General features: G+C 34.6%; 1 protein-coding gene and 1 pseudogene across 4 annotated transcripts in view; one reads left to right on the top strand and one right to left on the bottom strand.

The window, feature by feature from the left end:
- GRM1 (glutamate metabotropic receptor 1) overlaps positions 1-22,831 on the bottom strand; it is a 377,107-nt gene that overhangs the window by 148,447 nt on the left and 205,829 nt on the right. The gene's annotated exons all lie outside the window — the stretch shown is intronic.
- LOC102733471 (fatty acid-binding protein 5 pseudogene) lies at positions 21,274-22,248 on the top strand (annotated as a pseudogene).

The raw sequence follows: 22,831 nt of genomic DNA, 5'->3' as shown, positions 1-22,831 counted from the left end.
AAAAAAAAAAAAAAATTGAGACTCCAAATTAAGAAGAACACAAAGGACAAATACAAAGAAAATCACACCAGTTCCATCAAATTTCTATAAACCAGAGAAAAAAGTAAATCTTAAAGTAGCCAGAAGGAATAAAGGCCCATTTCATATTCATGAACAGTAATAAGAATGATCATGCTCATGTCATTAGAAAATAACACAAGGCAGAAAACAAGTGGTGAAAGAAAAAAGAAAAAAAAAAATCAACCTAGAGTATTCTATATCCAGTAAACTGTCATTTAAAAAGGGAAGGTGAATTAAAGGTATTTTTCCCAGATTTCTATTTTGAAAGAGATTTTAAACTTACAGAAGAGTTGCAAGAAAGTACAATGAATCCTCACATATTCTTCACTTAGAGTCACCAGTTGTCAACATTTTGTACACTGTTTTATCTTTTTCCTCTGAACTAATTGAGGTAATTACAGATATCATGACACTTTACTCATAAATAGCTCAGCATGTATCTCTAAAGAATAAGAATAGTCTTCATACCCAAAATACAATGATCAGAAAATTTAACACTGATACAACAGTATCTAATATACAGTCAGAAATGTAGTTTAAAATACCCCAATAGGGTTCATTTTAAACAGTTTGGATCCAGGAGCTAATCTGGGATTATGCACTACATTTAAAAAAAATTTTTCAGTTTCATTGAGGTATAGTTGACAAATAAAATTGTATATAAATATATAATGTCGTGAAATGATGACCATAATCAGGTTAATTAACACATGTCACACCTTACATAGCCACTTTGTGTGTGTATGTGTGCATGTGTGCATGTGTGTGTGTGTGTTAAGAATGTTTAAGGTCTACTTTCTTAGCAAATTCATGTATACGATACAGTATTATTAACTATAGTCACCATGTTATACATTAGGTCCCAAGAGCTTACTCATCTTATAACTGAAGCTTGTACCCTTTGATCAGCATCTTCCCACCTCCTCCACTCCCCGGCTCCTGGTAACCACCATTCTACTCTCTGATACTATGAGGTCGAGTTCAATTATTTTTCTTGTAGATTCCATATATAAGTGAGATCATATAGTATTTGTCTTGCCAATTTCACTTAGCATAATGTCTTCTAAGTTTATCCATGTTTTTGCAAATGGCAAGATTTCTTACTCTCCCATGCTGAATAATACTCCATTTTGGGTGTGTGTGTGTATATATACTACATCTACTTTATCCATTCATCCATCAATGGACACTTAGTTGTTTCCATGTCTTGACTATTGTAAATAATGTTGCAACATGGTGGTGTAGATAGCATTTCCTTCAGATATATACCCAGTAAGGGGATAGTTGGATCATATTGTAAATCTATGTTTAATTTTTTAAGAAACCTCCATATATTTTCCATAGTGACTGCACCAATTTACATTTCCACCAACAATATGCAAGGTTTCCTTTTCCTCCATATCCTCACCAACATTTGTTATCTATTGTTTTTTTTTTTTTTTCCTAAAAGACATCCTAATAGGTGTGAGGTAATATCTCATTGTGGTATTGATTTGCATTTCCTTAATGATTAGTGATGTTGAGCACTGTTTCATGTACCTGTTGGCCATTTGAATGTCTTCTTTGGAAAAATGTCTATTCAATTTCTTTGCCCATTTTTTAATGGAGATACTTGTGTGTTTTTTTTTGTTGTTGTTGTTTGTTATTCAGTTGTACAGGTTCCTTGTACATTTTGGATATTAACCTCTTATCAGATATACAATTTACAAATATTTTCTCACATTCAGTAGGTTACCTTTTCATTTTGTTGGTTAAAACACTTGACAAAGGTCAACATCCTTTCACAATAAAAGCTCTCAACAAATTAGGTATAGAAGAATGCACCTCAACATAATAAAGGCCATAAATGGCCAAACCCACAGCTAACATTATACTCAACAGTGAAAGCTGAAAGTTTTTTCTTTAATATGAGGAACAAGACAGGGGTGCCCACTCTTGCTACTTCTATTCAACATAATATTGAAAGTCTTAGAGAAATCAGGCAATAAATAAATAAATAAATAAATAAATAAATAAATAAATAAATAAAATGTATCCAAATTAAAAGGGAAGAAGTAAAACTGCCTCTTCTTGTAGATGACATGATCTTATATGAAAACCCTAAAGACTTCACCAAAAAACTGTTAGAACTAATAGAAAAAATCAGTAAAGTTGCAGGATAAAAATTCAATACACAACCAGTTGCATTTCTATAGGCTAACAATAAACTTTTGGAAAAAGAAATTAAGGAAAAAATCCCATTTATGAAAACATCAAAAACAATAAAAACAAATATTTTATAATATGTCTAAGCAAGGAGGTATACCACCCAAAGCAATCTACAGATTCAATTCAATCTCTATCAAAATTCCATTGCCATTTTTCATAGAAATAAAAAACAATCCTAAAATTTGTATGGAAACATAAAAGACCTAAGATAGCCAAAGAAATCTTGATAAAGAAGAACAAAACTGTAAGCATCATACTTTCTGATTTCAAACTATATTACAAAGTTACAGTAATCAAAACAGTATGGTATTGGCATAAAAAGAGACAAATCATTGAAACAGAATCGAAAGCCCAGATAGCAGCCCATATATATGGTCAACTAATCTTTGACAAGGGCATCAACAATACACAATAGGGAAAGGATAGCCTTTTCAATAAATTGTGTTGTGAAAACTGGATATCTACATGTAAAAGAATGAAACTAGGCTTCTCTATGTTATGCCACTCACAAGAATTAACTCAAAATGGATTAAAACCTTAAATGTAAGGCCTGAAAGCATAAAACTGCTCAAAAAAAGCATATGGAAAAAAGCTCCTTGTCACTGGTCTTGGCAATGATTTTTTTTAAATATGACACATAAGAACAGGCAACAAAGGCAAAAATAAACAAGTGGGACTACATCAAACTAGAAAGTATCTAAATAAATTTTCAAATAAGTAGAATAGATTTTTTGGTGAGATAATTTATGACCAATAAACCTCAGTCACAAATAATGTTAAAGTTTTTTAGGCTAAAAGGAAATAATTAAACCACTTGAATATATACAAAGGAATAAAAAGTTCTAGAGAAAAAATATGTGGATAAATATACAAGGATTTTTATTTTTATATCCTTAAAGTACAACTGGTTGTTAAAACTAGCAACAATGTATTGGGAAGAGTCTTAACATACAGAGAAGTTGATTACGTGACAAAAATAGCATGAAGAATGGTATATGGGAAAATAGAAATATAATACTATGTTAAGGTTCTACATTCTCACAGAAAGTAATAAAAACAATTTAAGGTGGACTATGACAAATTAAAGGTGCATATTTTGGTCCCTAGAGCAATCACTTAAAGTGCTGGTACAGCAAAAAATCAACAGAGGAGATAAAATGGGATATAAGGAAATATTTAACCAAATCAATATTTAATTAATTCAAAAGTAGGAGGGTAATAAAAATGGTCAAAATGGTAAATTTAATTATGCATACTCTTTCAAAATTTTTAAACATTAATTTAAAAATTTAAAAAGAAACAGAGAACAAAAAGGACAAATAAAAAAACACTTAACAAAGTGGCAGACTTTATTTTTTTAATATTTTATTTATTTGAGAGAGAGAGAGAAAGCCCGTGAGCCCATGAGTGGAGGGGGGGGAGGGAGAGGGAGAAGCAGACTCCCCACTGAGCAGGGAGTCCGATGTGGGACTCGATCCCAGGACCCAGAGATCGTGACCTGAGCTGAAGGCAGATGCTTAATCGACTGAGTCACTTAGGTACCCCAAACTGGTAGCCTTTAACCAAACTATATCAATAATTATATTAAATGTATGAGGAGTCAGCACTCTAATTAATAGGAAATCATTATTAGTTTTTATATAAAAAGTAAGATGCTACTATAAGCTTTCTTTAAAAATGCAGTTTAAATATAAAGACCTAAATAAGTTGAGGGCAAAAGGACAGAAAAAATCTATATCATACAAATAATAAGCATAAAAAAGCTGGTGTAACTATATTAATATTAGTCAAGATAAACATCAGAACAAGGAATATTCCCAAAAATGAAGCGGGATATTTTATAGTGATAAAACCAAGCATACAGGGGCGCCTGGGTGGCTCAGTTGGTTAAGCGACTGCCTTCAGCTCAGGTCATGATCCTGGAGTCCCTGGATCGAGTCCCGCATCGGGCTCCCTGCTCAGCAGGGAGTCTGCTTCTCCCTCTGACCCTATCCCCTCTCATGTGTTCTCTCTCATTCTCTCTCTCTCAAATAAATAAATAAAATCTTTAAAAAAAAAAAAAAAAAACCAAGCATACATACCAATCCTAGTAACAGAGTTTCAAAATATGTAGAACAAAATCAGACAGAACTAATGGGAGAACATAAAAATTCACAAATATAGTTATATATTTTATTTATTTTAAGAGAATAAATAATATAAACACAATTTATCCTAATAGACATTTATAAAACATTGTATCAAACACATGCAGAAGACATATTATTTTCAGCGCACATGAAACATGCACCAAGATAGACCACTCCTGGGCCACAATATAAATCTCAATAAAACTCAGTTAAACTCAGAAAGCAATAACGAAACACTCTGGAAAGTAACCAAATATTTTCAAATATTTGAAATTAAGCAACACACACATATATAATCCATAGACTAAAGAATAAATCACATGAGTATTTATAAAATCTTTGAACTGAATGATAATTAAAATACAAGATATTCAAATTCATGGGATGCAGTTAAAACAGTGGTACGGGGAAAATTTTTATCTGTAAGTGCACATCAAACAGAATGATTAAAAATTAATGCTGTTTCCACTTTAGTAAGCTAGCAAATGAATGTCAAAGTGAATTGAAATTATGCAGAAGAAAGGGAGTGATGGGGGTACAAGCATAAACAATAAAGAAAAATCAAAGAAACCAAAAGACAATTATTTGGAAAATCAATAGAAGTTATAACTCTCTAGGTATAATGATCAAAATAGAGAGAGAATATATATTACCAATAACAGCAATGAAAAAAGAAAAATCACTGTAGATTCTACAAACATTAAAAAAATAAGAAATTATTATGAAAAGTTGTAAGCCAATAAAGCTAACAGATTAGGAGAAAATTGAAACTGAAGAAAAACAGACATAAGAAGAAATTAAAAAAAAAAAACCAATAATCCTATACCTGTTAGTAAAAATAAATTTGCAATTAAAAACATTCCCACAAAGAAAACTATAGCCCTACACAGCTTCAGTGGTGATTTCCATTAAATATACAAGGAAGAAATAAAATTGGTGTAAAAGTCATTTACTCTATTCACCACTAGATGGGAAATAGGTAACATGTCGTTATGAGTGAATATATGCTGTAGTAGAACAGCATAAACTTAATTTCCAAGAGATCTTAGTTAAAATATTACCTTTGCCACTTTCCAGCTATATGACCTTGGTAATTTCTTTAACTTTCTAAGCTAAATTTTTCTCCACTATAAAACAAGATTAAGAATACATCATTGTGTTGTACTGAAAATTAAAGATCAAAGATATTATATTTAAAGTACATGGAATAGATTTTAGTACTTTTTGGGTCTTCCAAACAATATGATTTGAAGGAATATAATATTTCTTTTGGATTTCCTTGTCAGATGGTTATTTATGCTAATGAATCAATGAGAGAAACCAATCACTTCAATCTTGGCTCCAAATTATCTAGAATATCTAGAACTAAAAATTGAAAAATTGATAATAGATATAAAAATATCTCAGATGGTCTAAAGACAGGTAATATGCTTTTAGTAAATTCTATTTTTTCTTAATACAGGACAAATTTTAATACTGTATGGAATTATATAGCTAAATAGAGAAATATATAATATATATGTAATATATATAAATATATAAAATATAGATAAATATAGCTAAATAGACTTTTAGTGGCATCTGAACTGAGTCTTGAAAGTAAAACAATAATCTTAGACACTGAGGATAGCATAATAGAAAAAAAAAACCAAATGAGAAAAAAAGTTCAAGGCAGAAAAAATGGTATTTTTATATGAACAGTTGGATTTTTCAGCAGAAGAATGGTCTGAGCTTTGCAGACTGATCCTCCTCTTCTAGAGTCCCTGCACGTATAAATGGTCCCATGAACATGCCTGCCACTCACTGGCTGTCATTCTTACTTTTTCCCTCCTCCAATCCAAATTTCAACCACCTTAAATGGTCTAAATTAAGCCCATCTTGCCCACTGTAACTCATGGGGACAACGCCTACTTTTGAATCCCTATACTATCTACATTCTTGTCCTCCAGTTTAGCTTTTTGAAACAAATATCCACTCCATTTAGTTTTTTACAGTTGCCACAGTGCTCACAGCAGTCCTTCAACATAAATGGCTGGACACCAATTTCTTAGAATAACTAGACACTAAGATCCTGGTCCAAATGCATTTCAATATCATGTAATTATTAAAGCAATGGGTCTTCTTGGGAGCTAAGCTGTCTTCTGTTTCTGCATTCATAAAGCAGACATTCTTTTACTATTCCAAGCCTGTATCATTGAAGTGAGATAAATATTCAACATTCTGAAACATGCAAATAAGCTTCATAACAGCAATAACCCTCTTATATTTACTTTAAAACAATCGAGAACATTTTCTTTTGCAAATACATTTTTTTTAAATATTGTAAGAATAAGAATGATTAACGACAGTTGACAATTTGTCCTAGTCTGAGATTTTGTAGCCAAACTAATACCTTATGCATAAAAGTAAATATCGCTTCCAAATTACCTATTTCTTAAAGTTATGGAGGTTATATTCTCTGCAAGTCTTTAAAAAAAAAACCTAGATAGATTGATTTTATTGAAATGGCTTAAACATCTGGACAATATGTATTGCAGTTATGCAATTTTTAAAAAATATTTTGATGTTAATTTAATTGAAAACATTCAGATGGGGCACCTGGGTGGCTCAGTCGGTTAAGTGTCTGCCTTTAGCTCAGTTCTGGGATCGAGTCCCACATCGCTCCCTGCTCAGCAGGGAGCCTGATTCTCCCTCTGCCTCTCCCTCTGCTGCTCCCCCCTGCTTGTGCTCTCTCTCTCTCTGTCAAATAAAATCTAAAAAACAAAACAAACAAAAAAAGCACTCAGATAGAATATAAAAATATAGTGAAATAGATTATTTGCCATTATTTTTTGCATAAACTTCACTAATTCAAGAGATACCTTGAGTGACACCTGAGTGGCTCAGTCAGTTAAGCCCCCAACTCTTGGTTTCAGTTCAGGTCACGATCTCAGGGTCACGGGATCAAGTCCCACATCAGCTGAGCAAGGAGTCTGCTTGAGATTCTCTCTCTCCCTCTCCCTCCACCCCTCCCCTCCCCAGGCTCACTCTCTCTCAAATAAATAAATAAATCTTAAAAAAAGAAAAAAAAAAGATACCTTGGCAATATTCCTGTGTTTGATACCTCCATTTAAGTGGCTGAAATAAAATGCATGCACCTTAAAAATAAATAAAAGTCACCTTAAGAACTTCAAAAGTCACATCCTTGTTGCAGTTACATAATAAAAGAGACTTTACATTTGTTCTAACAGGAGAACAATTGCAGAGAGACTAACTAATACATGCTTTATTCCTGTACATCCACATAATCATATATATTTGAAGAACACTTTAACAAAAGATAAAGGTTTGAATTCCATTACCAGGAACACACAACAAATACTGTGAATGCTTCAACATTCAAATCAAAATGCAGGCAGATTTGCCGATAGTCTTCTCATAATTGCCTTCCACTTAACTACTTCTAATAACCCTCTAACAATTATCCATCTGGAAAAAAAAAGTGGGGGCAAGCAAGTTCTAAAGCATTGAATCCAATCCCTTGTACTGCTGTGCTGAGCAGCCGCCTTTAAAGGCGGCATTTTGCATATATCCTCTGATTTATAAAAGGAGCACTTTTTAAATCTTGATCTGGGGAAATTAAAAGAGATCATGTGACTGCCATTAAAAATCTATGAGAATGGTGCCTCATAAGCCGTTGGCACCATTTAGAGTTTGTAAGGGTGAGAACCAACTGAGGGGGTGTTTTTGCTCTTTGTGGTTAGATTTCAAAACATTTAACTGCGATTTTAGAGACAAAGGCAACAGTATTAACAATAAAGTTACTTAAGATATAATCCCAGGTTCTTTTGCAGTGTTTTTGTTTTATGTTTGGAGAATATCTCCTTCAAGTGACTTATTTTCTCATATAAAAAAACAGGAATTTTTTCTCCTCCACTGGGGCTCCACCCTTCTCCCAGGGCATGGTCCCAGTGGTCTACAGGCCCCCCAGCCCATCAGCCAGTGTCCTCACTGTTTTGAGTTCTACACCAAGGAAGTCCCATACTATTCACAGAACCAATGAATAGGTCACCAAATACCCTATCTAATAAAAGTGCCAGAGGACCAAGAAAAGGAGGGCATTAAATTTTGTTGAAAACGTAAATTTGGCACAGATGATATCCTTTTATGTAGAGTTAGCATTCAAATAACTTATGCAATATTCTTCTTGGATTCATTGAATTCTAGGCTAACTTTATCAATTTGTGCTGTAGGCAATAACCTGTCTTTTGTCCCCAAACTATTTTGCGTTTTCATTTCATTTCACGTACTCAATGATCTTTTTGTTACTAGGATTAAGTAACTCCTTATTCCTTATTTTAGGAATAAAGTCCACGTTCCTTTACAAGGCATTCATAGGACTCCATTTATGGCCACAAGCCTTGTTTCCTTGTTTTTCCACTTCCTGCCTCACAGTTCACTGGAGGCACTGGTCAATTCCTAAATAGGATCAACACTTTAATTTTTCATCTCTGGGTCTCTGTCTTTACTACTAACAAAAATTCTATAGCCCTTTTGCAAAAGCTGCCTAAATCTTACCCAACAATCAAGGTGATGAGGGAACAGAAGGAAAGCTAAGGACAAAGCACAAACTGATACCCTGCAAACCCCTCACCTCAACTCCTGGGTGGGATATGTGTGACCTTCCTCCAGGAAACTCCCAACTGTCTCAAGAATTCTTTCCTGGTTGTCAGCTCCAGACCTTACCAACATTCCAAAACTACATGAAAGGCATGTGAAACATGCTCTGCAAAGCCTCTATCAGTCCTCACCTGCCTATTCTCTTTACCAGAACTTTTTAAATATTCTCATGCTGTTCATAATGTACTCTATGGACTACAGATATTTGTTACATGAGGAATCTACTGGAATCATTCAATAATGTGTTTATTCTCTAAATACTATTTATTAATTCTACCATTCTAGGCACTAGAAAAGACACTCTGCCTTTAAGCAACTCACAATCTGGCAGTATACAAGCTATCCAGGTGCAAGGATAACTTTTATATTTGTGTCCAAGAGAGTAAATAACTTTGTATTTCAAAAATAAAATGTGACCAATAAATGGTTGCTGATTGAAACTCATGTGATAAATCCTAGCTCAAGTATTAGGAAATTATATATTAATATACTAAGGAGAATTTGCATTTTTAAAAACAATGAGCTCAGAAGAAATCCCCAAGCACCCTGCAGTGATGTTTTGGGAAGATGGGTTTTCTTTGAGCTTTTCAAATTACAGAAAATAGCTGAATGCCTACTTCATGCATACATCATACTCATAGGCAATGTATTAATATAGATCCATATGCGAAGGTACAGATAATGCTACTCTATATCTGGACAGTCTTGGAATGCAGCAAACACTGATAGAATGTAAAAGTGTGGAGGACTGCTGGGTAAAATTGAAAAGGAACTACCATTTTCTTTAGAGTTATGGCCACAGGCAGGAATATACACCCTGACAAAAGCTGCAAATTATTAGTTCAATAAAGGACTACCATATTTTGGAATTAAGAGTTTTTACCTTATCTCTCTACTGAAGACTCAATCTTCTAATAGATGATTTAGCTGATAAATCATAAAGCAGCAATATCTGTGAACTATGAGATTTACTTATAACGGCCATTTAATGGACTCTACTCACACACAGAGAAAATGAAGTCTCTCACTTGGACAGCTGCTCCTCATTCTTTTCTATAAACAAGGCAAGCAATTTTTAAGGTGACAAATAGCCTACATTTAGGAAAATGTAATACTATGCTACAAAACCTAATGACAGGCAAACCTCAAAAGACTTAGAAATTTGGTTTGAATGAGATAAATGTTCAAAGGACCACCTGCCTATCAGAAGTCTTTCTGAAGCTAAGTTCCCCTCCCTCTCTCCAGGACTCCCTAAGGAGCTCCTTTATCTCCTTTCTGGTAGTCTCCTCCTCCACCCTCCTTCCCCAGCTTCCCAACAAGTCTTTTTAAAGAGCCATAATAAATCTCTCCCACCTCATTACTCAGTCTTGTTCCAGGCTTTAGGCCAAACAGCCCTGGCAACCTCTCTGGATATCCTCAACTGGATATCACTAGAGCTTTACTTTTAAAAAAAAAAAATGTTTATTGGATAAAATATTAAAAACTCAGCATTAGGGGAAACCATAAGTATGATCTTCCCCAAAATGGTGCTTACGAAGCTGAGTACATGGGATCAATTTCCAGGTGGTTTAGGCCAATTCCATTTCTCCTGGACCAAAATTGTGACCAGTAAGCTCAGATGTCACAAAGGAGGAAGTGGAGGAGGGAAGTGGAGGAATGGGAACCTTCAGAGGGTTAGCAGTAACTCCTGCTCTGTGTACACAGGGCATCAGGCCCTTCAGCAATAGATTTTTTTCTGCCTTTGTTCTGGAATTCTTTCCCACAAAACTTAATTAGGGAGAAAATCATTGAAAAGCAACATTTCTTTCCAATATTGCTCTTAAAATATTGACATAGATGGTTCTTCTGCCTGTAGCAAATAGACAAAGTTTTAATGAAGGATTTAAAGGCATTGAACCAAATAAAAATGCTTACCAAGTTCTGCATTGCTTCATTTTATTTTTAAAATGTTTTGTATGCCAAGCATGTCTTTGGGGGGGAAGGGGGGGGAAGGAAGAGGAAAGAGGAAGTGCTGCATCCTGAATCTCTTTTTAGGAAAACAATTTTAATAAGTGCCTCTCTCCTTTTTTTTTCTTTTTTGAATTATTGAAATCATGTACCACTCAGGAAAGAGTTCATCAACCTAAATGTAATTTTTCCAGCTAGCAAATTCTTGTGACAGATGAAAATATAAAACTTTAATTTATCATATGCAAAGAATATGTAAATTTAGGCTTCATCAATACCATTTTGTATCTGAATTTCATGAAAATTTATTTTCTACCATTTTTTGTTCATATTTAAAGAGATTACTTTCCTATATTACATTGTTAGGAGTGAGCTGGACAGTTAGGTAGGCAGGGCTGGTGTCCCCAACAAGAAAATATGGAGTCAGGACAGCTAAAATAAAACAGCACTAACATCCTGTTTTGCAGCTTAAGACAGGACCACACTAGCATTCTGCTTTGCAGCCTTTGCAGAAATGACTTCTGTAAAATGTCCTAAAATAAGAAAACTAACCACAAAGCATCTGTTACTATCATGGGCAAGGGACAGTTAAGACATAAGTCCCCAGATGTCAGCAAAAAAGACCATCAGCTGACTGACATTAACTTAATAGGTAGACAGATACGTGACCAAAGTCCTGACTGGCAAACTCTGATTGCTTACGATAGTTCCACAAAGAGCTCATAAAAACCCTAAACTTAGAAACTCCAAGGGCAACCCTCTCGGGCCTCCCTCCTGTTCTGGGAGCTTTGTACTATTGCTCAATAATCTTTGCTTTGCTGCCCACCACTCTTCGTCTGGTCCACCTCTTCATTCTTCGAAGCACCATGACTAAGAACTACAGGCACTAAGGGCAGAGAATTCCTGCAACATTATTCCATTTAATCCAGTTTGATAAGTATTTCTTGGGCACAGGCTTTCTCCTGGGTTTCAGTTCCCTCACCATCCTGGTAATCATCCTCTGAAACATGAGGTTGGATCCAGATTTCTTTATTTGTGAAGTGAGTGTGTATTCCATGACTCCCATTGTCTCTTTCAGTTTTAAATTCTATGCTAACTCATAAGATTGTTGTGATTAAATGAATATGACATGAACTCACTTTGAAACTATAAAAGGACATGCACATACGAATTAGAGACATGCAACATTATGCATTGATGCTTATATTTTTATCAGTTGGTAACTTAGGGAATCTACCTTGATGTCCATTTCAGAATGGGGGCAGCATGTATCTAATGGGTCAATTGATAGCATCATAATGTCAACATTTACTTAACATTGCATGTACACATTTCACCTGGCCTGCTTCAGAAGGAGTCTGGGTGGTAGAAGAAAAAGTTCTTTCCTTAGGGGCTACACACTTCTTTTTTCTTAAGATTTTATTTATTTATTTGACAGAGAGAGAGAGAGACAGCTAGAGAGGGAACACAAGCAGGGGGAGCGGGAGAGGGAGAAGCAGGCTCCTGGCTGAGCAGGGAGCCCAATGCGGGGCTCGATCCCAGGACCCTGAGATCATGACCCAAGCCGAAGGCAGTCACTTAACGACTGAGCCACCCAGGCACCCCCACTTGTTTTTTACCCTGTACTTATTAACCTTAAATACCTTTTGTAAGAAAAAAAAATTAATTAGTACTCTAATGAACTTTTTGGGCAAATGATGGCATGTTTCTTGTCTGTTATTTATTGCCCTCTCAGACATTTCAGAGTACTCTTGTTAATGTGCATTTAAAAATGGCTGCAGGTAGGGGCGCCTGGGTGGCTCAGTTGGTTAAACGACTGCCTTCGGCTCAGGTCATGATCCTGGAGTCCCGGGATCGAGTCCTGCATCGGGCTCCCTGCTCAGCCAGGAGCCTGCTTCTCCCTCTCCCGCTCCCCGCTCCCCGCTGACCCTACCCCCTCTCATGCTCTCTGTCTCTCATTCTCTCTCTCTCAAATAAATAAATAAAATCTTTAAAAAAAAATAAAAATAAATAAAAATGGCTGCAGGCTACACTGGTTGCGGCAGTCGGCAGCAGGCCTGTTTTCCAGATCTCCATTTCAGCTATTTGTCAAGTGGCTACCTCAGAATGAGATGAATATTACATTTATTTTTGCACTATAGCCTCAATATGGGTGAAGATTTAATACAATTTGTATGGTGACAAATGTACTATTATTATGAAATGCGCTGTGATATTTTTTAAATGATATGCAACAGAGTAAGTCAACTATTTGTGAATTAATGCAGACACTCACTTGGAACTAAATGGAAGATAAAATAATTCATGGTCAGGCTGCATTTTAATTGGTATCAGGAAACTTTCAGAGTGAATAATAAATTTTTCTTTAGAAAATGATAAAATTGCAGATAACAAATATAAGAGTGCATTTTTAAGAAATGAGCATTTTACATTTCCTCTTGTAAAATAAATCAGTATACCAATATTGCATAGTGGTTAACATCAATGGCTCTTAAATCAGTCTGTTTAATTTGAAAACTCTACTGGTATTTCTCAGCTTGTTTAACTTCTCTGTGCCTCATACATTAATTAAATGGTGCGTTTAAAGCACTCACTGAAGAACATGCCCTCAACAAGAACTAATTGTGAGGTAATTATCTTCATGTTGCTCATTTAGAAAAACAGTGCAAGAAAGATACCTGCGTACATGTTCATGTTACAAAGTATGTACCACATTTTTTGTAATAGTTCTTAAGTGAATATAAATTTTACCAGGCAATTCTGGCCTTACTTTTTTTTAAATTTTTTTCCAGCTTTATTAAAGTATAATTGGCAAAAAAAAAATTGTATATATTTAAGGTATGCCATTTGATATTTTGAAATATGTATACATTATGAAATAATCACCACAATCAAGCCAAGTTTCTTTTTTTGTGTGGTGAGAACATTTTAAGATCTACCTAGTTAGCAAATCTCAAGTATATAAATCAGCATTGTTAATTATATCTTAATTATAGTCACATTGCTGTACATTAGATCTCCAGAACTTATTCATCTTTCATAACTGAAAATTTGTACCCCTTGACCAATACCTCCCCCTTTCCTTTTCTCTCTCTAGCCCCTGACAATCCCCATTTAAACAGAGAAGAGTAAAAGTTAAATTCCTCTAACATAAATTTTTATAAAAATTTATAGCCCTTTACTCATGTAGGTATTTAATAAATGCTTGCTATATGTAATAATAACCTGGATCATGATGTTGGAAAGAATACACATTAAGTATTCTACTATGATGAATTCTGATTGTGCCTGATTGGTATTATCTCTCTTTTCAAGTACATTTGTTTAAAATTCATTCAAAGATTAGTTTCTTTCCTAAGAAATACTGTGAACATCTAACAAAACTCAGTGATCAGACTGTGATAGCAATGACTCAAATCACCTCATGATGGCATACAATAGAATCTAGATAGCAATTTCTGAGAAAATTTTAAAATTTAGAACAATGGTTTTAATGAGGAACATCTGATGTCTACCTATATCATTAGGATAGCCATCAGAGAATTATAAACAATATTCAAAGGTACTTTAGAAAGTCCATGTTGATTACTTAAATGTCATAAAATAATAATTATCTTGTATTGAGCATTCTGTTTCTGACATTGTGCCAGGAGATAGAAAGATAGATAGATAATCACTTCATCACATCATTCTGACCTCATGCTTCTGTTTCATGGAAAATATGATCTACTGCTTTATACTGAGAATTTATTTTAATATAATAGTTTAAGCAACAAAAGTTATTATTTCCAGTAGATCTAAAATATGACTGATATGTGATCTTAGCCTGATACTGATACTGTAGCCTGATCATGATATGGCAGTTAAATAAATTCAAAATCCACATATCACATATAACAATCTACTGCCTTAGAAGACAGGGCTCGGTACTGGGGATACAGAGAAAAGGAGAACCTAGGATCAACGTCCCCAGGAGCTTAAAACTGGAATGGGAAGGTAGGGCAAAGACACACATGCACATAAATTATACAAGACAGAACATCATGAGTTATGAGAAAGGAAAGAAAGTTCTTTCTTTTGAGAAGAAAAGTCATAACCAGGTGACAGAGGGAAAAGGATCTCAAAGGCTTAATTAGGAGGCAGTTTGTTAGCTAAGCCTTGATAGGATGATTTTAAGACTTTAAAATATAAATCTCTAAAACAGAATTTCATTTATCCCATTACTCAATAAATATTTATTGGGTATCTTCTGTAATCAATTATGTGGTTGTCATTGAGTATACAAATATAAATAAGTATTTGTTATCAGGAAATGCAAGAGAGATAAACAAGTAAACAGATGAAAATACAATGTAGTCAGTGGAGATGAAGAAGTACTTTCACTACCTGGGACAAGGAAGAACTAAAGATTAAAAAAGCCTTTTGTGGAAGAAGAGATGAATGAGCCAATTTCTGTAAGACAAGTAGACATTGTAGAACTCAGTCAGGGGAAGTTCTGGGAGGTGGTAATGGGCAGGTATTTTTATGCGTTCAGTCATCAAAAACTGTAAGTTACTTACACCTTACCAAGTAAAAAACTCTTGAGCTAAGAGAAAACACGAAAAATCCTAAGAAATGTTGTTAGTTTCCTATGGCTGGAAAGCAAAGTGGTTAGCAGAAGTGGTCAAAGAAGGTGGTGAATTGTAAGAATGGGTCAGACATGAGCAGAGTTGTATTCTAATAAGATCCCTCTGGAAGCAGAAGGAGAATGGACTGTTGGGGGAGGGCATGTTGTGAGACTAGCATAAGGAAAACAAGTTACAAAGAAAGAATAATACAGATGAGAACTGATAAGGTTCTTTACTAGATCAGTGGGGATATGGTTGGAAACAAGTGAATGACTGCAGAGGCATGAAAGGAGTTCCAGTGGAACCTGGTGATTAGGTGTTAGTAGCAATGTAAAGAAAAGAGTCAAGAATGGTGGCTAGTTCATTCTGATTGGATGATTAATGCCATTTCCTGGGATTTAAAAAAAAAAAAGTGTCTCTAAGAGGAATAATAAATTTACAACCTTGAGAACTGAAAAATGTCTTGTCTATTGGAAAAATATAGCACCAAAATAAAAGTAAATTTCAGATTTATAGGTTTATTCTATTTTTATATATACATAGGTTTATTCTATTACTCAACTGGTTACCTAATCTATGGCTTAAAATAAAGTATGGAAAACAGGCCTGATGTAGACCTGACCACACTTTGTATAGTCAGTAATCAATCTCATAAGGATATTAATGAAGGCATAAAGCCAGGAATGAGGATCCAAATGAAGCAGTCATCACCATATAGGTAAGGTACCACTAGAATATATGGGTATGAATAAAATCCCCACTGGGATTTTATGAATAAACCCCCATTGGGTTTAGCAAAAAAGGAAACAATATTTGAAAAGAGTCAAGGAAGGAGACTTTATTAATTGAGTGGCAAGAGGGAAGAGGAGAATCAGGAAAGACTGGTGCTAATGTGCTCAAGAAAGAGTTTAAAGAAGGACAAGCGGACCATTGAATCAAATGCTATTGGGAGGTCAAATGAGATGAGCACTGAAAATGTTTCCTTAGATTTAGCTACAAAGAGGCCACTACTATTTATGTTTATCTCTGAAAATTCAAAAATAATACTACAAATTATTTGTGGGTCCATAACATGTAGTAAAAGTATAAAGGTATTGTCAGGAAATCCCATACCATTTCAAGGGCAGAACTGCAGCATTGCTCATCTCCATGCAACCATTTGCATTGTATTTTACAATAGTGCCCTTGGAGGTGAGCTACATAATGATCCAGCTCTGGGGAAATAGCAATTGAACTAGCAATTAGTAAGGGAAGTAGGCTTCAAATATATCTGTAGCTTTAAAACAAATGAAATAAAAATGGCAATATATTAACATTCGTTAAATATCACTGGTGGTTACATGGACATTCATTACGTTATTCCCTGTACTATCTATATATTTGAAATATTTAAATAATTTTTTAAAAAGCATTCTTAACACTTGCCTGGTTTCTCTGTATAAACTGTATGAACCACCTCATTAACTATGTTAAGCATGAAAAATACACACACACACACAAGACTTCTACTCCATAACAAAAAGTGATTTGTACAAACATTATTGACTGAATCTAATACCCAACAGAAACTATAGTTCAAAATAAAACATTACAGGCAAACTTTGAAATTTCTTAAAAAAATTCTTTGCTCACTTCATACTGGATTTTCATGTTTACTAACATATATGGTATTTTTGAAGTTAACTCTTTAATATGTATTATTTTTTAAAAAATCACAATGAGGTCTTAATTTCATTGAAAAGTTAAATTCTTTTGGATTAAAAATTCTATTTAAGGGGCGCCTGGGTGGCTCAGTCGTTAAGTGTCTGCCTTCAGCTCGGGTCATGATCTCAGGGTCCTGGGATCGAACCCTGCATGGGGCTCCCTGCTCCGCAGGAAGCCTGCTTCTCCCTCTCCCACTCACCCTGCTTGTGTTTCCTCTCTCGCTGTGTCTCTCTCTGTCAAATAAATAAATAAAATCTTTAATAAATAAATAAATAAAAATTAAAAATTAAAACGCTATTTAAAAACTATCCTCTAACCATTATACTGTGTGGTAAGAATCTTACTCTTATTCTTTGTGGTTAGGCTGCATCTTTTAAAGAAAATAAATCTTTGATAGAACTGTTGTTAAAATTCTATTACTTGAGTGATGCAGTATATAATGATCACATTCCAAAACTAAACTGGATTATCTAATGACTCACTTGAGAGGGAGCTTTGAATATGCCTATCTAATTTGCCCTGTTGGACAGTAAGCAAAATTTCCAAACCATATAGTCTTTAAAATGAATACATTTCCCCTTTTAATAATGGTCATCTTTAAATATCAGGGAGTACAGCAAATGCTTAGTTGTAGCATTGTATTTTTCAAGACAATGATATTTATTTAGCAAAAATTGAATTCTGTGATTTACTGGAATTAAATTACTACTTAGGAACAGGAACAGTATTAATATACAGTTTTCATTAAGATGCTAATTTATTTAACATTACTTAACTCTCTAGTGAGTACACACTCTGTAAAAAACCAGAATTCTGAAGTAATGTAATTGCCAAATATTCCCTACAGTATAAGAATTGCACACATTATTTCAAATTGATTTGTAATGCATTACAGCAAAAGGCTAAGAACTCATGCATTAGCCTACTTCTTTTTTTACCTCATGGGAAAATTAAAGATACAAGTATAAATGAAAGACTTGATATTTCTACAACTGTGTACTCGGTTTTTGTGAAAATAGATTAAACTAGCCTAGCCATCTTGTTATTTTTGTCCCTAAAATAATGTAGAGATTTTAGTCATTGAGATACAAAAGAAATCCATTTGCAAAATGTTATGGTGCTGGCATGCAGATAGACATAGAAAATACTGTGTTAAAGCAATAAATAAATTTATGCTTGTGTGCAAGGTAAGATGAGGATCTAATTTGGAGTCTTTCTAAATTGCTATTTTTTAGCACACTGTTAACTGAATAATCCTTCCCCACTATTTTGTAACTTTATCATGTATGTAAAATGTTATATATAAAGCTGTAGAGGAGGTTATATGAGTTACCTATAATTCCACCATCTAAACAATAATAGGATTATGTTTGGTTAATTCTTTCCAATCTTATTTCACATATATATTTTTTCTTACAAAACTCAAAACATACTAATAATTTCATATTCAGCATTTTATTTATGATTATTTTATAAAAATGTTCCCCACATTATGAAGTTATTTTTAAATATTTTTATGTCTATAACAGAAATAATACTTACTCCCCTGTAGCTAGACATTATTGCAGTTTCTGACATTTTTTTTCTACTGCAAATAATACTGAAGTGAACATCCTTTTTTTTACATCTTGGTCAGTATCCTTGAATATTTTCTAAGATTAGAGTTAAGAAGGAGAGATAAAGAAATAAACCTTTTAAACATTAATACATATTGCTAATTTGCTTTCCAGAATGTTACAGCCATTCACACATTCAGCAGTCTCTCAGAATGTTCATCTACTCACAGTCTCCAGCATGGAGAAATATCATGTGATTATTTGTTTAAATCCTTTGTAATCTGATAGGGAAAACAATGCATCAGATAATTTCTTCAATTTGCCTTTGTTATTAATTAAATTATATACATATACACACATATGTATATGGAGAGAACATCAGCAACATGGCTGAAAAATGTACCAGGTTTGTGTCACACACACACACACCCTCCCCCCACCCCCACCAACAACAAAAATTTGGCATCCATTCATAGAAAAAAGTGCCTTTGTGGAATCCAGCACTCTATGCCAAGGGACCCAGGAAGAGCCTTGCTCCTTATGCATCAGGTAACAGGCAGACAGACCTCGGTACTGGCTGTGGACCCTGCAAAGGCCCATGAACCACTCCAGATTCTCTCAGCTGTGATCCAGAAGCCCCCAAATAAAACTTTCTTAGACAATCACCCATGGATAAGACAGTGTTTGTGGAAGTGCAGGTTTCTAGCGAAGTTCTAGCACACTGATCACACACACACACACACACACGTACAAAAAAAAAAGAAAGAAAAAATAAACCAAGTTGGTATGCACTGGACAGGGTAAGAGGAACAGCCGGACTTAATCTGCATCAGCCCTCTTCCAAGGTGGTACAGCACAGGACCAAGAGAGATCTTCTCAGTACATGGTTTCTCCCACAAGGGGAACATAAGAGCATGTGACTGAGTACCCAGCTTCCCCTGCTGTGCAGGATGCTGTCAAAGAGGCCTACTTCTCTCTCAGTCTTGGCAATGTTTTTTGGATATGATACCAAAGGCACATGCAACAAAAGCAAAAATCAACAAGTAGAATGATGTCAAACTAAAGGCTTCTGTACAGCAAAAGAAACAATCACCAAATGAAAAGGCAACATATGGAATAGGAAAAAAATACTTGGAAATCATATGTGATAAGGCATTAGTTTCTAAAATATATAAGAAACTCATATAACTCAAGGGCAAAAAAACAAACAGTCCAATTAAACAATAGGCAGAGAAGACAAATAGTCAACTTTTCCAAAGACATACAAATGGCCAATGGGTACATGAAAAAATGCTCAACATCACTAATCGTCAGGGAAATGCAAATCAAAAGCACAGTGGGTTATTACCTCACACTTGTTAGGATGACTGTTATCAAAAGACAAGAAACAACAAGTATTAGTGAATGGGAAGAAAAGGGAACACTTGTACTCTATTTGTGGTATGTAAATTGGTACGGCCACTACATAAAACAAAATGATGTTTCCTCAGAAAAATTAAAGATAGAACTACCATATGATTCAGCAATCTTAGTTTTGTGTATATATCCAAAGGAAATGATATCAGTACCTCAAAGAGATATCTGTGCTTTCATGTTCATTGCAGCATTATTCACAATAGCCAAGATGTAGAAACAACCTAAATATCTGACCATGAATGAATAAGGAAGATGTGGTGTATATATACAATGGAATATTATTCAGCCATAAAAAGGAAATATATTTGCAAAAGCATAAATGGACCTTGAGGACATTAGCTAAGTAAAATAAGCCAGACAGAGAAAGACAAATATTGTATGATCTCATTTATATGTGGAATCTTAAAAAAAAAAAAAAAAAGCCAAACTCATAGAAACAGAAAGTGGAAGAGTAGTTCCCAGAGGCTTGGGTGTGGGGAAATGGGGAGATGTTGGTTAAAGGGTACAAACTTTCAGTTATAAGATGAATATAGTGTACAGCACAGTGATTATACTTAACAATATTGTATTATTTACTTGAAAGAAAGAAATGGTAATTATGTGAGGTGACAGAGGTATTAACTAACCGTATTGTTGTAATCATTTCACAATATATTAGTGTATCAAATCAACATGCTGTACCCCTTAAATTTATACAATGATATATGTTTATATCTCACCAAATCTGGAAAAAAGTAAATAAAACTTTTGCTTACACATTCACTCAAAAAATAATTTCTATTTGGCAATTATCTGTTTATGTCATTTGCCCTTATCTGTTTCATATCTGTTTCATATTTGTCACATTACAGTGTGTGTGTATATATACCCATATACATATATGTTTGTGTATATATGTATGTATACATATAGAGTCTCTTATATATGTTGAGAATATATTCCTAGTTTATTGTTTTCTTTAAAATTTGGTCTATCACCCCACCCACACCCACCATGGTCACCATTCAGCAGCGGGTAGGAAGATGGCGCTTAGTGAAGAACAAAGGCTCTGACGAATACATGAAGGAAGTAGGAATAGGAATGGCTCTGTGAAAAGTAGGTGCAATGGCCAAACCAGATTGTATCCATCTCTTCTTCTTCTTTTTTTTTTTAACATTCTTAGTTTATTAATCCTCTCATGAAAAATCTGCACAACCACCACAGATAAAGCCACTGCAGCATCTTTACTCCTTCTATTGTCCAATCTCCAGCTCACTTTTTGCCAGCACCAACATTGGCTTTTGCAGTCCCCCTGACTTTCTTCTTTCTGTTCTTGCATTCCTTTCACTGTTTTCTTGATGCCTTTTTCTTCTCATACAGGCCATGTCTTGCAAGTCTGTGTTTGGGTTCATTTTTCTTTGCATAATCCAAGGAATCATAAATCATGCCAAAGCCAGTTGTCTTGCTACCACCAAAATGGGTTCTGAATCCCAACACAAATATGACATCTGGTGTGGTCTTGTACATTTTGGCTAGTTTTTCCCGAATTTCTGTCTTAGGTACTGTTGCCTTTCCGGGGTGAAGAACATCAATGACCATCTCTTTCTGCTGAAGTAGTCGGTTAGTCATGAACTTCCTGGTCCGGATAGTTACTGTGTTGCTCATAATGGTGGCCGAGCCTGTATCCATCTCTTCTGATGGGAAAAGCCTCACCAAAAAAACTGAGAACTCTTTGAAAACAACACAGTTTTCATGTAATCTGGGAGAGAAGTTTGAAGAAACTACAGCAGATGGCAGAAAAACTCAGACGTCTACAACTTCACAAATAGCACATTGGTTCAATATCAGGAAAGGGATGGGAAGGAAAACACAGTAACAAAAAAATTGCAAGATAGAAAATTAGTGGTGGAATGCATCATGAACAATGTCACCTGTACTTGGGTCTTTGAAAAAAGTAGAGTAAAAATTCCATCATCATTTTAGACAGGAATTAGCTGTGAGGATGGACAAGCTCAATTTGAGGAGCAAATCTCCATATTGCCTTTTTTTAATTATTACTGTATTCAATTACCTTTAACACATTTTACATGCAACTATTTCAAAGTGTTGATTTAATAACAATCATCCCTTTAGTTAGTAAATAAATGTGTTTGTGCTAAATTAAAAATGAAAACATAAAATTTGGTCTATCATGATTTCTGTAGGCAAAAGATGTTTAAAGAGCCAGTTTTTTTTTTTTAATTTTATTATGTTATGTTAGTCACCATACATCATTGGTTTTTGATGTGGTGATCCACGATCCATTGTTTTCGTATAACACCCAGTGCTCCATGCAGTACGTGCCCTCCTTAATACCCATCACCGGGCTAACCAATCCCCCCTCCCCTCTCCCCTCTAAAAACCCTGTTTGTTTCTCAGAGTCCATAGTCTCTCATGGTTCATCTCTCCCTCCAATTCCCCCCGCCTTCATTTTTCCCTTCCTTCTCCTAATGCCCTCCATGCTATTCCTTATGTTCCACAAATAAGTGAAACCATATGATAATGGACTTTCTCTGCTTGACTTATT

The sequence above is a fragment of the Leptonychotes weddellii genome, chromosome 8, assembly GCF_054177405.1.
Source record: "Leptonychotes weddellii isolate Sample4059 chromosome 8, ASM5417740v2, whole genome shotgun sequence".
Classification (NCBI taxonomy): domain Eukaryota; kingdom Metazoa; phylum Chordata; class Mammalia; order Carnivora; family Phocidae; genus Leptonychotes; species Leptonychotes weddellii.
Note: the sequence above shows the minus strand (reverse complement) of the source record. Positions and strands in the feature narration are given on the sequence as shown.